Source organism: Tenrec ecaudatus, chromosome 1, assembly GCF_050624435.1.
Source record: "Tenrec ecaudatus isolate mTenEca1 chromosome 1, mTenEca1.hap1, whole genome shotgun sequence".
In the NCBI taxonomy this organism is placed as follows: domain Eukaryota; kingdom Metazoa; phylum Chordata; class Mammalia; order Afrosoricida; family Tenrecidae; genus Tenrec; species Tenrec ecaudatus.
The window spans coordinates 301,692,857-301,707,685 of NC_134530.1; the positions used below are offsets into that span (position 1 = coordinate 301,692,857).

The following is a 14,829-nucleotide window of genomic DNA, read 5'->3' on the forward strand; positions in this document are numbered from 1 at the left end:
AATTTGCACCAATAAGGGATTAGCCTTGTTTAGAGCTAATCTGAGTATTACAGTGATATTGCTGCTGTTCAGTTTCTTTTGTGAAATATCATTTTTTAAATTGCCTTCAAGTGAAATTTTGCACTATCAGTTTCAAGGAAAGAATCCTCAGAGCAACTAGGGAAGAGAGAAGTTACTTACAAAGGGAAACCAATAAGAATTAGATTGTATTTTTCAGCCGAAACTGTACAGGCAAGAAGACAGCAGAATTACACATTGAAACTCTGAAAGAAAAGAAATAATTAACCAAGAATCTTATATCCAGCAAAATTATACCACAAATATAAAGGAGAAATAGTTATTTCCAAATAAGGGAAAGTTTAAAGAATTTGTGAAAACAAGACCATCCCTAGAAAAAATACTAACAGCTGTTCTTTGGACAGAGAATCAACAACAATAGCAGATATAAACCTGAGATCAACATACAAGACAGCACCACCAAGAAATAAACTGATAGCACTCAAAATAAAACAAGCCTACGTGGCTGAATAAAGGGCACCAGACATATAATTCTGCAATGATGATAATTACAAAGAAAATAAAAGGAAACATGTAGATATAAAACATTCAAATGGAGAGAAAGTCAAATAGTTCACAAGACAGAATAGACTGTCTTAAACTTCGGAAGAAAATAATTAATAACAATGTCACCTCAAATACAATCCAAAAATATCTCATCAAGATAACAAGAAAGAAAATCAGAAAATTTTAGTAAATAGTAAAAAATAAAATAACAAGAAGCCCCAGAAGCAAAGGAACTCACAAAAATTTATAAGAAGCAAAGTAATCAACAAAACATTAAAAAGAAAAAACAGAGCAAAATGACAAAAATCCATCTCTATCAATAACAACAGTGAAGGTAAATGGATGGACTGCACCAGTGTAGAGACACAGAATTGCAGACTCGATAAGAAAACAAGACCGACCAACATGCTTCTTGCAAGAAACGTACCTTACACACAGAGACAACGATACACACACACACAAAATCAAAGGATGAAAAATACATATATCAAGCCAATGGTAATCAAGAAAAAAAGCAGGAGTGGCAAGTTAATCTCTGCTGAAATGTAAAAAGATGGAAATTACCTAATGATTAAAGGGAAAATTGAACAAGAAGTTATAGCCAAAATAAACATTTATACATCCACTGAAAGACTCTTAAAATGCATTAATGAAACACTTATAGAGTTGAACAGAGAAATCGACAATATTACAATAATATTAGGAGATTTCAATGCATTATTCATGAAGAAAGATAGAATGATGGAAAAGAATAAAATCAGATGTCTAAATAACACAATCAACTTGACTATTTATCCATATACAAAACATTCCAACTAACAATCAATATACATTCCTTTCTAGTACACGTGGAACATTCTCCAGAATAGACCATACGTTAGGCTACAAAGCAAGTCTTCATAAATTTAAAAGCAACGCCACTTACAATAGCTACACAATAGTGAAATACTTAGAAATAAACCTAACCTAAGAAACAAAAGAAATACAAAGAAAACTACAAAGAAACCAAAAGCAGTCTACGTAAGTGGAAGAATGTTCCATGTTCATTCATAGGAATGTTTAACATGTAAAACATGCTAATACTACTTAAAGCAGTCTATAAATGTAATGCAATTCCAATCCATATTCCAGCATCATTCTTTAAAGACAGAAAAACGAATCACCAATTTCATATGGAAAGCAAAGATCCAAGATAAGCAAAGCACTTCTTAAGAATAAAGAAGGAGGCCCTTCACTTCCTGACCACAAAACCTACTATAGAGCTGGTACTCTACAACCTGGTACTTGTACAATGATAGAAACATAGCCCAATGGAACAGAATAGAGAAGGTAAAAATAAATCCATCTACCTACAGACAACTGGTTTTTGAGAAAGGGCCAAAATACATTCAACAGGGAAGAGATAGTCTCTTCCGTAAATGGTGCTGACACGATTGGAATTCTATTTGCAGAAGAATGCAAAAGGATCCATACCTCGCTCTGTATAATAAAAGAACTCAAGATAGGTTACAGACCTAAATGTAACTCCTAGAAGTATAAAAAATTTCAGTGAAAAAATAGGAACAAAGTTGCAGGTTCTAGTAGAGTTCATCAAAACAGTATCAAGCATAAAAAAATACACACATAGAGCAGAAGACAAACTAGGTGCTTGGGACCTCGTGAAACCAAGACATTTGTGTTCATCATAAGAGTGAAAGGAGAACCCATACACTTCGTGGGGGGAGGGGCGTGGGGGGGTTATAGCAATGATACTATGTACAAGAGACTAATACATAAATCCATAGAAAACTTCAACACCTCAACAAGAAAAAGACAAATAACTCAATTAAAAATGACCAGAAGAGAGTTACTGAGTTGCCGCTTGCTCCTTCGGACCCTCTTACCCGGCTCCCGGCCGCCCGCCTCCTCCCACCTTCTCCTTCAGGCTGTGTCTGCGAGGAAAAGGAATCGAATCGTATGCCCGCTATCCAAAACCTCCAGTCTTTCGACCCCTTTGCTGATGCCAGTAAGGGTGATGACCTGCTTCCCGCGGGGACAGAGGATTATATCCATATAAGAATTCAACAGCGCAACGGCAGGAAGACCCTGACCACTGTCCAAGGGATCGCTGATGACTACGACAAAAAGAAGCTGGTGAAGGCCTTTAAGAAGTTTGCCTGCAATGGGACTGTGATTGATCCTCCAGAATATGGAGAAGTGATTCAGCTCCAGGGTGACCAGCGCAAGCACATATGCCAGTTCCTTGTAGAGATTGGACTGACTAAGGACGACCAGCTGAAGGTGCATGGGTTTTAAGTGCTTATGGTCCACGGACGCTTAAGTGAGGGTTTCCCTGCAATAAGTAGAACATTTTTCTCCATCCCTTGTCACAAGTTTAAAACCTCACAGCTCATTCAGGGTAAGTGACAAGGTTTCTCTGCAAAGGCCCCCTTCCCGGCACAGACGCAAATACATGCAGCCACTGAGTGGCTACAGATAGTCCCCTCGGGGATCCACTTGTTTTAGACTCGTGGTACTTTTTTAAAAAAGATACTTTTTTTTGTGCCATGGAAAAAACTAACTTTGAGGTCAGGGCTAATATCAAATTCTTAACAAAGCTCAAGTGGACATCTCCCCAAATCACCGAGGCTTTGCAACAAGCTTACGGGACTGCTGCCCCATCTAAAACAACCGTTTCTAAATTGATCAAGCATTTCAGGGAGAGTCAGGAAGACCCCAAAGATGAGCCCCAAAAGGCGAGACCGTCCACCTCCACAAAGGAAGAAACTGACTCCGACGTCTGGAGCGTAGCGGAAGAACGTCCCCTGTAGAGTGTCCATCGACCACTCCGGGAGTTTCCACCCTCACGGTGCTCTGCAATTTTCACTGTAAGCCAGCTGTCTGGGCCTCGGGCAACTTTTGTCTTGATGGCTGCCAAAAGCACAGTTGGAAGATCAGCCAGCTCAAAGGCCTGATCTCGCCAAGCCTTTTAAGCAAGACCAAAGCTATTGAAGAGGATTTCTTGGAAAGAATTAGAACATTTAAAATGAGCATTATTTTGAGTCCTTCAAAGAGGCAAAACTTGCCGTTTTTCACATGGTATAGATGAGAGAGAGTTCTGCCGGGCAGGGTCAGAGATGGAAGCACCGCCTTCAGAGGTGTGTAGACGAAAACAGCACAGGCCCAGGTGCAGGTTACATCCAGAAACAGTCACTTCTTCTTTTGAGGTTTTTGTTTCCTCCGATTTCTGTGGCTGTACAGCAACACTCTGTCTCACTCTCGTACGAAGTAACCATTTGGGGTCCACTTTTTACATGGACAGTGTAACTCCATGCAATAAAACTGAAAAGAGCCAAAAAAAAAAATGAGCAGAAGATATCCAGGGGGCCAACAACCATGAAGAAATACTATCATTAGCTATCCAAGAATCACAGATCTAAACATTATTGAGATGCTATCAGTATTGATAGCAAATTTTATTTTAAAACAGAAAATAATTAATTCTGAAAAGGGATCAAAATATGGGAAACTTCATGTGTTGCTGATGGGACTATAAAATGGTTCAACCACTGTGGGAAGGGTATGGCTCTTCCTCAAACAATTGGGAATAGAAATATCAGATGACCCAGCAATTCCTTTACTTGGAATATACCCTAAAGAAGTAAGAGCCGTGTTTGAACAGACATATGCATATTCATGTTCATCATGGCACTATTCACAATAAAAAGAAGATCGAAACAGCCTAAGTGCCCAACGGTTGAAGAATGGATACATAATCTTTGGCACATACGCACAATGCAATATTACACAGCGCTGAAGAATAAAATGAAACTCTGAAACGCTTCACAGCATTGATGGAAAATTAAGATGAGTGAAGTTAGTTCATCACCAGAGGACAAATACTATACGAGACCACTATTATGAAAGAAAAAAACCACGAAAAGTATTTTGCTCCAAAAGAAACAAAATTGATAGCTTCCAGGGATGGCAGGGAAGGAGAGGCAATAGGCTTGAGAGTATGCAGGTGTTCATGTGGTAAAGGGGAGGATAGTGTTCTACAAGAGGGAGAGGAGAGAAAGCGGGTGGGGGAGGTGAAGGGGGTGTGGCTGAACAACTTATTGGGAGGTTTGATACGTAAAGTTATTGACTATAAAGATGATTATCAGAAATGTAACACCAGCCCCTGTGCACACACCCACACCCACACACCTATTTCACAGCAAAGCATTGCCTTCAAAGACTAACACACATCTGTGGCACACATTTTTAATTATGCACCCAAATCCACTCTTTACTCTGTAATAATAGAAAAAAAAAACCCGATGGCACCATGCATTGGGTGTTAAGATGCTAATTTCAAGGTTAGTGGCTCAAGCCCACCAGCCACTCCACAGGAAAAAGACAAGGCTTTCTGCTCCTGTAAAGATTTACAATCTCAGAAACGGTGTGGAGAAGATCCACTCTGTCCTAGAATCAGCTCTGTAGTAGCGAGATGAGCCATAACTGATTTCAGATATGCTGGAATTGATTTTTTTTTCATGCCATGGAAACTAGGTATGTTACCTCCTGTGATAATGAAATGGCAGCTGGGCACATGCTTGGCTATCCAGCTGCTGGCTTCCAATTAACCGTGCGACTAAGTTCTCGGTGGAATATAGCAATGCCATAAGTCAGTTTCTGACCTGAGCTTAAAATGTTACTCTCTCTCCCAGCCCTCAGTAACCACAGGGACATCGCAGTGGCCCTAGGAGACAGCAAAGCAGTATGAAGGAATGACCTTGGGCCCCTGAGGGACTTCATGGAGTCCATCGGTCCTACCAGCCGGTCGTCACTTCCTGAACTTGTTATGAGGCATAGAAATGTCTTCTTTATAATGTACCAGGGCAGTGATGAGTCGTTTTGCTACAGAGGTAGAAAAAGTGTTTTAGAACCCCCATGAACATGCTATGAAGTGCTGCTAGGTCCTGTACCATCACTGCGACCAGTTATGCTTCGGGCCATTGCGAAGCAGAAGATTTTCACTGATGGGTTTGAGAAGCAGATACCCAGGCCTTTCTTCCTAATTCCTTTTAGCCTGGAAGCTCCCCTAAAACCTGTTTAGCTTCTTAGCAACTCAAAAAAATCTCCCCTTACAGATGGGTGGTGGCTGGGTAAGCGAAGAAAATGGAGATTATAGAAGGTCTCAAAGACTACTGGGATAAATAAGTTCAAGTGTGTATCTATATAAGAAGAAAACACATTAGTTTATCGTTTTCCCTGATGCTAGAATCTCAGAGCAAGTGAGCCAGGAGATGTCGAGAAACATACTTAGAAGACCCTTTAGATTCCTAAAGTTTAGAGTAAAAACGCATTGCCATCAAGTCGATTCTGACTCAGAGGGGTGTTTGGCCGACAACCACCAGGTTAGCAGTTCGAACCATCAGTCACTCCTCATAGAAAGCCTTGGCTTTCTACTCCCATAAAGAGTTAACTCATAAGGACACTTCTGCTCTGTCCTACGACGCTCCAAGAGCACTTCAGAGCAAGCACCGTCAAAACGAATCAAGCCCAATGTTGTAACCTTATAGGGAAATTTCCTGCACGTGTTTCTTAAATGGAGCTTGCTTTAGTACAGTTCTCTAGCCGAGTTCTGCATAACTGACATTCCTTTAGGAAGGTCATTTGGAAGTCACTTGTGGTCAAAATACTATCTCGGAGGATTTCACTGGTTTCATGTTTCAGTCGACTGATGTGCCCTGAATGCAATGGCTTTAAAGGGCCACACTGTATGACTGGCCTCAGTTCGGTGAATTGACTAGAATCAGCTGGGAGGGTCCTTTGCTCCAAGGTGTGGTGGTGCCTGCTCCTGGGCTCCATTCACCTGGGAGGTTGTCAGGCGCAGGAGCATCCAAGACCGCTCATTGTCAGTATAGCCTTTTGCCATCCGAGTGGCTAACCCGAGTTTCCTGAAAAGAAGACAGCTGACTTCCAAAAGGGAGTATCCCAAGTGAGAAAAAAGTAGAAGCTGCTAGTTCTCTCAAAGCCTGGCCTCAGAGGTACTAAATGCCCCATTGTTGCCTACTGTTAGTCTACGCAAATCACATGATTAACCAGATTCCTACCGGGAAACAGACGTCTCTCTCATGGAAGGGACAGTTTGCACCTACAGGGAAGGGAAGCTTGGTCGTTGCCCAAATTGGAGCCTACCTACTTTAGACCACCTAACAAACTTACCCAGTAGCTAAACAAAGGAATCCCAGAGACCCAAAGGCTTAAGCATTGGCTTGCTAACTACAAAGGCTGGCAGCTCAAATCTATCAGTCGCTCCACAGGAGAAAGATGAGGCTGTCTGCTCCTATAAAGATTTAATCTCAGAACCCCTACAGAGTAGTAACACTGTCCCATAAGGTCGCTGTGAGTCAGAAATTGACTTGACAGTGATTTGTTTGGTCCCAGAATAAAGGGCCACATGCCTCAATCAGGGCTTCACTTAGATGACCTACACAGAGTGGCCTCTCACAGAAAGAGCTTATTGATGTTTTGTTTCAGTTAGTCATGATGATAAAAAGACTAATGCGGTTGTTTCTTGTTCTTCATGCATGCTCCACGAAGTCATGGAGGATGGTGACTTAGTAAATACTGAACCACGGCCCTGAGGGGAAACACAAGATTAGGCTTCTAGAAGGTGCTGGTCACAACCTTTCCTGCAGCTGATCAATATGGAACCTTGCTTTATGTGTGTTTCTGTTTAAAGGCACTATATTAAATATACAGTTGACAGTGAACTCATGGCCAACAGCTCTATAACTCATGGCTGACGTAAGCAGGTCTAACACATGCTTTCTCCCCCCAGTACAGCCTTGTACAACCTTCTTACCTTTAGGAGAACGAGGTGGCATTTCTCCATGAAACTTGGGACCACTTCAAACAGTGAAATAGCCAACCCAATGTAGGAAATTGTTCAAAAGCACGACACTAATTAGGCTGCTGAAAGGATACTTGACAGTATGAGAGCTTGCTGACATCCTCAGCCTCAACTGGGACTGTGTCTTTTATTTGGTTACTCTACACATGTCTGCAAATCACCCAGAATTCCCCGTAAGTATTGATGTATGCGTTACAAGGCACCGTGAGGGAGCAGGTGATTCACAACTCCAGAATCCATGCATCAAAAGGATAGATTCTATCTGTACTCAAGGCTAATGTGAAACTTAAGTACACACGAAAGCACTTAATAAACCCAGAAACACAAAGCAAACATTAGCTACTCTTTTGCCCCAGACTCTAATGCATAATCAAAGCCCTTATTTATAACCCAACAAGTGCCTTGTGGCTATATTTTTACCCCTTTCCCAAGTCAAGTGAGAGACATAATTAATGTAGATTCCCAGAGCTAAAGATATAAATTCGGTTCTATGTGTCTTCTGTGGGCACGAGTGGGATTATGTCAACCACGTTTTTCCATTTGGTTCCAGGCAGAAAGTGGACGATGTCTTCTCATGAATCATCTGTCTCCATGGCACTCTTCCACGCCAGGCAGAACATTGATTTGATGCGAGACCGTACATACTTTGCTGGCTGACACATGCAAAACCTCTCTCCAGGCACTCTCCGAGTCCTCCCTCCATTCCTGATGTCTCTCAGTATGGGAATCTGATTTTGGTTAGTGGGAATCCCAGCGGGAGCCTGTGGAAATTGTCCCTTTTAAGTCAAGCCAGAAAGTGATGGTGACAGCGAGAGAAAGCAAGTAGTTAGGGTCGCAGGCTCCCCGCATGTGCTGCACGCACTCCTGAAAAGACTCGTCTTCTCCAAGAATGGATCCTGTGTAATTGAGAACGATCCTCGGATGTGGTTAGCAGGATGCTGCTGCCTCAGATCCCAGAGGCACCAATCCAAAGATGTTGGAGTAGGTTAGAGCAAGACAAGATCGCAAGGTTACGAGGGGGCTTCAAATGTTCATGGGAAATTCCATGATCTTACAAATCATATCCCTCCCCCCACTTTTACACAAAGGATCAGCAGTTCAAAGCACCCAGCTGCTCGAGGGAAAGGAGGAAATATTCTACTCCCGTACAGGTTTATTGTCTCAGAACCCCGCCGGAGCAGTTCTCCCTGTGTTTAGGGTCACTGTGAGTCGGAATTTATTAGGTGGCATTGATTTTGGTTATGTTGAGTTGCATATGGTGGGCAGACTGTGTGTTCTGTGCCACCAACCAAAAAGCCAAACCCACTGCCACTCCTATCTAGGGCTTCCCAAATATGGTAGATCTTTATGGGGGCAGATGGCCTCATTTTATTTTCTCAGAGTGATTGATGGGTTTGAACCACAGACCTTGCTGTTGGCAGCCCATTGGCTTCCCCACAATGCTACCAGGGTTAGAAAAGATAAGAATAGTAACTACCAAATTAACTCACACATATGGAGTACTTTCTTTTCACCAGCACCAGGGATTCATGAGATCCAGTTTCTCTCTCTCTCTCTACACACACACACACACACACACACACACACACACACACACACTCACACTTCTATCTTAGAAGAGCCAAGATATAACAAGTGAATTGGATGTGGTCCCTGGGTAGTACACATGATAACCCTGCTTCCCTGCTCACTGAAACAGAAAGGTTTGAATTCATCCATCAGGTGCCTCTGAAGAAAGGCCTGGAGATCGACTTCTGAAACAGCAGCCACTGACAGCCCTCGAGAGCACGGTTCTACTCTGACCCCTGGGGCTGCCCTGAGTCAGAGTCAACTCGATGGCCACTGGCCTTCAGAGTGTGCTCTTCATGTTATCATCATCAAGGCCCACAAAGGAAACCCCCCTGAGACTCTTTCAGAAACACTATGCAAAACTTTGAGAGCTGACCTTGACAGAGTGTCCAACAACAGATTTATTTTATTTGGTGCAAATCAGAATGCGTGGGCCAATAAACCAGCTTCACGCTAGCTTAACGACCTCGCCTCATTCAGGTTGTTTGTCTCCATCACCAAATTTACAAAAATGAGATGGAACCCCTGTCTCCCTCACCCCTCCCCACCACACACACACACACACACACACACACACACACACACATTGTGGTTCCTACATTTTTGATGGAGTTGGATATTTCCCTAACGGTTCCAAAAGAGAACTGTTATCAAATGGTGTGTTATCTAAAAACCGGGACAGGACCCAGTTGTCTCTCAAAAGCTCTGAAATATTGCACACCTGACCCTTAAGAAAGGCCTCTTCCAAATGCTCATTTCCCTGTTAGGAAACTGCAGTCTTTCGCCTCCTGGGAGCATGCCTCCTTTTCCTCGGCAGGGGCCGGAGGTTGGGCTCTGCTCCCAGGGCCTGGTTTTTCCATGGCCTCCCCTGGCATCTGCAGGGTCCGAAGTGAACTTTTTGAAGCTCCTTGAATGTAGTCCTTGGAGAAAGAGCGGCTTCCAGGAGGGAAGAGGCAGGTAGGTGATACACCCAAGAGAAATGTCTCTGAGATTTCAGGAGTGTATCCAGTTCTGCAAATAAAGACAAATCACTGGAAGGTTAGAAGGGAGTGCACTTTTGCTTTTGAGAGACTTGTGTTGTTGGGTTTTATTGTTATTCTGGCAGGGGGGCGTGCCAGTATACAAGTGGGGACAGGTGGTCCTTGCGTTTCCTATTTTGGACAGGTTGGAAGAGGAGGGACCTACTTTGGCATCAGAACGGTGGTCCTGTTTGGCTTTCATATCCCATGCTTCTTCCTCTGACTCACACCACCAAACCCAAACCAAACTCACTGCCACCGAGGCCATGCCGACTCACAGCGACTCTATGGGACAGGGTAGGACTGGCCCTACGAGGTCTAAGGCTGAACTCTTTAAGAAAGTAGAAAGCCCTGTACCCCCCACACACACCCCACCTTGAGTTTTGAACTGCTGACCTAGCAGATAACAGCACAATGAATAACTACACCAGGGCTCCAGCCCACATACCACACATTAGTGCAAACTAGAAAACGCCATCTCTTGCTGAGCGGCTATAGGTCCCTGCTAGGGTACCTAGCTTGGTAAGCTAAGCAAACCTGAGTTTGAGGTTCAACTCACCTACACAATTAGAAGGTCAGAGGCGCCTGCCTTCCCAATTTAATTCTCTTACCAAATCTCACACACACAACCTGTTCAAGATCATAGCAACACACACACTTCTACAGAGGGATGGGGGAGGGTTGTGTAGGAGGTGCGCAGTCTGGAAGCACACTTGGATCTTCTGCCTAGAAGGCAAGAAGTCTCTCGCTGCTCAACCACTGCCTCCCCCCCCCCCGCCCCTAATACTAAGCATCTAATTATTCTTCCTCCTCTTTCCACTCTCCTCTCTTTTTCCTTCTTCTTTCTCCCCTGTGGTCCCTTTCCCCAGCTCCTCCCCTTCCTCCCCACTCTTTTCCTTTCCTGTAAAACGATCATGTTCGTTTATGTTCCTGTAAAGCCCATTCTCTCCTGATGGCGACCCCATGTGACGGAGTGACAGAGGAGAACTGCCCCATTGGGGTTTTCAAGATGGCAAGCTTTACAGGCGCCCCGGTGGCACCGTGGGTTAGGTGTTGGGCTGCTAAGGGAACCATCAGTGGTTCGAACCCAGTACATGCTTGTGATGGTCGCATAATGTGGTGTCACCTTGCGAAGGGGTGGAGTCTAGCCTGTCAATCAGGTCGCAGCTCGATGGCCTCATTTGGAGGCACGAAGGAGACACATAGCGCATTGGAGGCCAGATTCACCCAGACTCTGCTTGTCTCCCTGTGAGACATTCCTATTGACAAGCTACATGGAGCTATGCTGTTGCAGCCAGAGCCCTGGAGCTGGAGGAGTCACATGGAGACTCACGCCAGCACTGAGATACTTCCAGTTCCACTGGATACTTTCCACCCACTGGCCTGTGATCTTCCTGCATTTGGAGTCATTGGATGCATTGCGTGAATCTGAAGAGGAATTTACAGACTGGTATGGGACATATGGGCTACTATTGGACTTACGGACTTGATCTGGACTGGGCTGGGATGTTTTCTTAATGTACAATTGTTCTTTATATGAAGCTCTTTCTCCTACACGTGAGTGTCTATGGATGTGTTTCTCTAGTCTACCCGGACTAACTCAGTGCTCTAAGGGAGAAAGTTGAAGCTGCCTGCTCAAGTCAAGCGTTGCACGCCTCAGAGACTCCGGCATTGAGTCAGATTAATCTTTACTGGGGCAAGATCACTAGTCTTGGTTCTGTAGAGTCCCTGGGTAGGTTCAAACCAGAGACCTTTTGGTTGGCAGCCAAGGGCTTAACCATGGTGCCCCTCGGGCTCGTTGTGAACATTTCCAGGAGCCATAAACACAACCAGAAGATTTATCTCCAGTCGCTCTGGTCTGGTCACTCAGAATCTTATCACTGGGCTGTTCTGTTTATGTCTGTTCCACATGCTAAGCAAATGTTAGCAAAAATAGGATTTACCGTGGGGGAAGAGGCAGAGTTGGGGCTGCCCGCGTGGCCCCTGCCATCCTCCACAGGGAAACGACCAGCACCCCATCTTCTCCTAGCACTGGTTGTTGTAATTGTTGTTTGTTTGTCAGATTACAGGGTCAATCAATTGTGACAAGCTTCTACCCTACGCACGGCAGAGCGTGAGCCAGCTAAGCCCTGGATTTTACCAGCAGAAAAGAAGCTGATCCCAACTACTTTTGTCATCCACTGCCAAGGAGCGGAGAGAGAGATAACAAGGTTCCCCCCACCCCAAGAGTCTTTCTACGGCAGGGAGTGAAAGAAATTGTGTTCCCCAGGAGAACGTGGTTAATTTTATTTTATTTTGGTAGCTGCAGGCAGTCCGTGGGTAAGTGGGTATTACGGTTCTGGTACATCTCTAATTAATAAGATCAATTGCCACTGTATTTTCTTTTACAAACTCATTTAGATATGTCAGGGCTACACTTATTTTGAGAATGATCTGGCTTTACACGTATTCATCTTTTCTCTTCCTCAAGGAGAAAATAAAACTGTCAGCTTCAATGCCCTTTGAAGGCTGCTTTGGATCCTTGATTGAAAATTAAAAACAAAGCTCTCCAGCCCGCTGCCACTCACTGGGTCGGAGTTTCTGCCCCGACTCTGTAGGCGAGGTGGGCGTGTCCATGGCCGTGCGCGTGTCCATGGCTGTGCGCGCGTCCATGACCGTGCCGTACATGGCAGTATGTGGACACGCATATGTTCATTATTCCGTTTCAAAATTAATTTTCAGCGTGGATGCTGAAGTCGTGTGCGTGTACTACCGCCAAACTGGCGAGTCCTAGTAAGGCCTGTGTCTTAGCTCGAGTTTGTGTTTTTCTCTTTCAGGATGGAGAAGTTAAAATTAGAGGGTTCCTTTGGCTAGTGGATCCTCTAAACTCTTGCGATGAACCTTGAAACTGACTTAGGCACTCCTATCACGGTCTTCATGACTCCTGCGACAGAAACCAAACGAGACAACCCCCACCCCCACTCCCACCCCAGTGTTGCCTCAACTCGCTCCTGGCAGCCCCACCGGCGTTAGAGTAGACTGCGCTCCGTGGGGTGTTCAGTGGCTACGGTTTTCAGAGTTGGATGGCCAGGCCTTTCTTCCGACATGCCCCTGCATGGAATGGGACGGCCCCTTCCTTTTTGGTTAGCAGGCACGCCTGTGGATCATATTCACCACCCAAGAACGCCACTTTCTGTAATCATGACCACAAGTTGAATGCGTCCAAATCCATGCGCGCCCACTTCCTAGCATCCAGACTGCACCACGTGGCTCATGCCACTCCCCACCCCACCCCCACCCCCCACTTCCTTTCTGCAGGCCCGCTTGCTCAGCACAGGAAGATCCAGAACCTGTCTGGTTGATTGAACTCTCTTTGAGCAGCGCCATCTGCCCCCGAAGGATGTACATAAAACCTCCCTCTCACTGCAGCGCCAAATGTGCGCTCCAAGACTCCTTTCCATCTGGGGAGGGTGAAGACAAACATTTGCAAAATGAGATGGTGGAGCCTGGCATGAGGCTAACAAATCAGAGACGCGGGGGCTGGAGGTAGACTCCGTGAGCTCCCCCCGCACCCCGCGTGGGGCCCTGTCTGCTTCTCCCTCCCCTGCCTTCTGTCTGACGTGTCAGGAAAGTTTTAACATTCTCCTTCTGTTGACAAATGAAGGCTTTTCTGGAAAGTGAGGTGTTTCCTGAAGCCGGCACGCGCAGGAGCACAGCGAGGGTCTCCTGATTCATTAGGGCGAAGCTAGCCAGCATTACATGCAAGGTGATCATAAATATAGTCTGGCCGGCAGTCCAAAAAGGGGGTTGCTAGCAAGGGCCAGGCTAGACCATGGTCTGCTCTGGAGGGAAAGCCACAGGGGGTGGGGTGGGGGCGATAGTAACCTGTTTCCCTGAGGGCTGGTCCCCAGGGAGCTGCACACCCATTTCATGCCCCACCCTTTCCTCTGACCCCTTGCTGGGCCCGCTGTAAATAACTGGAGTTTGTCTTTCAGCAAGTGCTGGAGAGTGTGGGCACTGAACGTGGCCATCTGACACTGCGTATTAAGCCCAGGACTGTCAAGTCTAATGATTCTCATTAAGGCCTGGACGTTTTTCGGGGTTCATTCAACAGAGCAACGTCTTACGGAGAACAGCACATTTCCCTCTTCCAGCATCCGCCTGCCCTCCTGTGGGGTTTTCTTTGAGGGCCGTGCTTGCGTTGCTTTATCAGCAGCGGAGCGCGTGAGCAGCTGGATCGCACGGGCTAGAAACCACCTGCCTTTCACTCGTGGAAATCAACCCGTGTGCCCATCATCCAGAAGGCTTGCTAACGAGAACCAGGCAGAAGGGCTAATGAGATACTCAATGCACACCGTCTCTTCTTTCATTTACTTTCAATGTACTTTCCCCGGGAACTCAAAAGAGACGCTGGCACGCAGTCTTCTCTCAACTCCGTAGGGACTGTAGACGTAATCTCATTATCCCTTCTTGCTGTCGCGGTGGAAACCAAGTGTTATGATGGCGTTTCATCTCCCCCCAAGGATACGTCGACGTCTTAACCTCTGTTACCAATGAGCATCTCATTTGGAAATAGGGTCGTTGAAAGCACCTCAGAACATTTAGTTCGTGTGACATGACCGTCCGCTGTCCTTACCCTCATGAAGCGATCACTGAAGACAGGGTGCTATTGCAAAGCGTGGTGAAGAAACCAAATGGCTCCTGGTAAAGAGAGAAGAGTGTCTGACGTCAGAAAGGCTTGTCCTAAAACAAGCCTCCATCCAAGTGTGGCAGCAACTAAGTCCGTATGGAAGAAGGCCAACAGCCTGCGGGACC

The 14,829-nt window shown here is 45.4% G+C and overlaps 2 pseudogenes; both read left to right on the forward strand.

The window, feature by feature from the left end:
• The first annotated feature begins 2,504 nt into the window (after positions 1 to 2,504).
• On the forward strand, positions 2,505 to 3,327 carry LOC142437493 (eukaryotic translation initiation factor 1 pseudogene; annotated as a pseudogene).
• A 9,322-nt stretch (positions 3,328 to 12,649) lies between these two features.
• LOC142440984 (protein flightless-1 homolog) overlaps positions 12,650 to 14,829 on the forward strand; it is a 33,694-nt pseudogene continuing 31,514 nt past the window's right edge.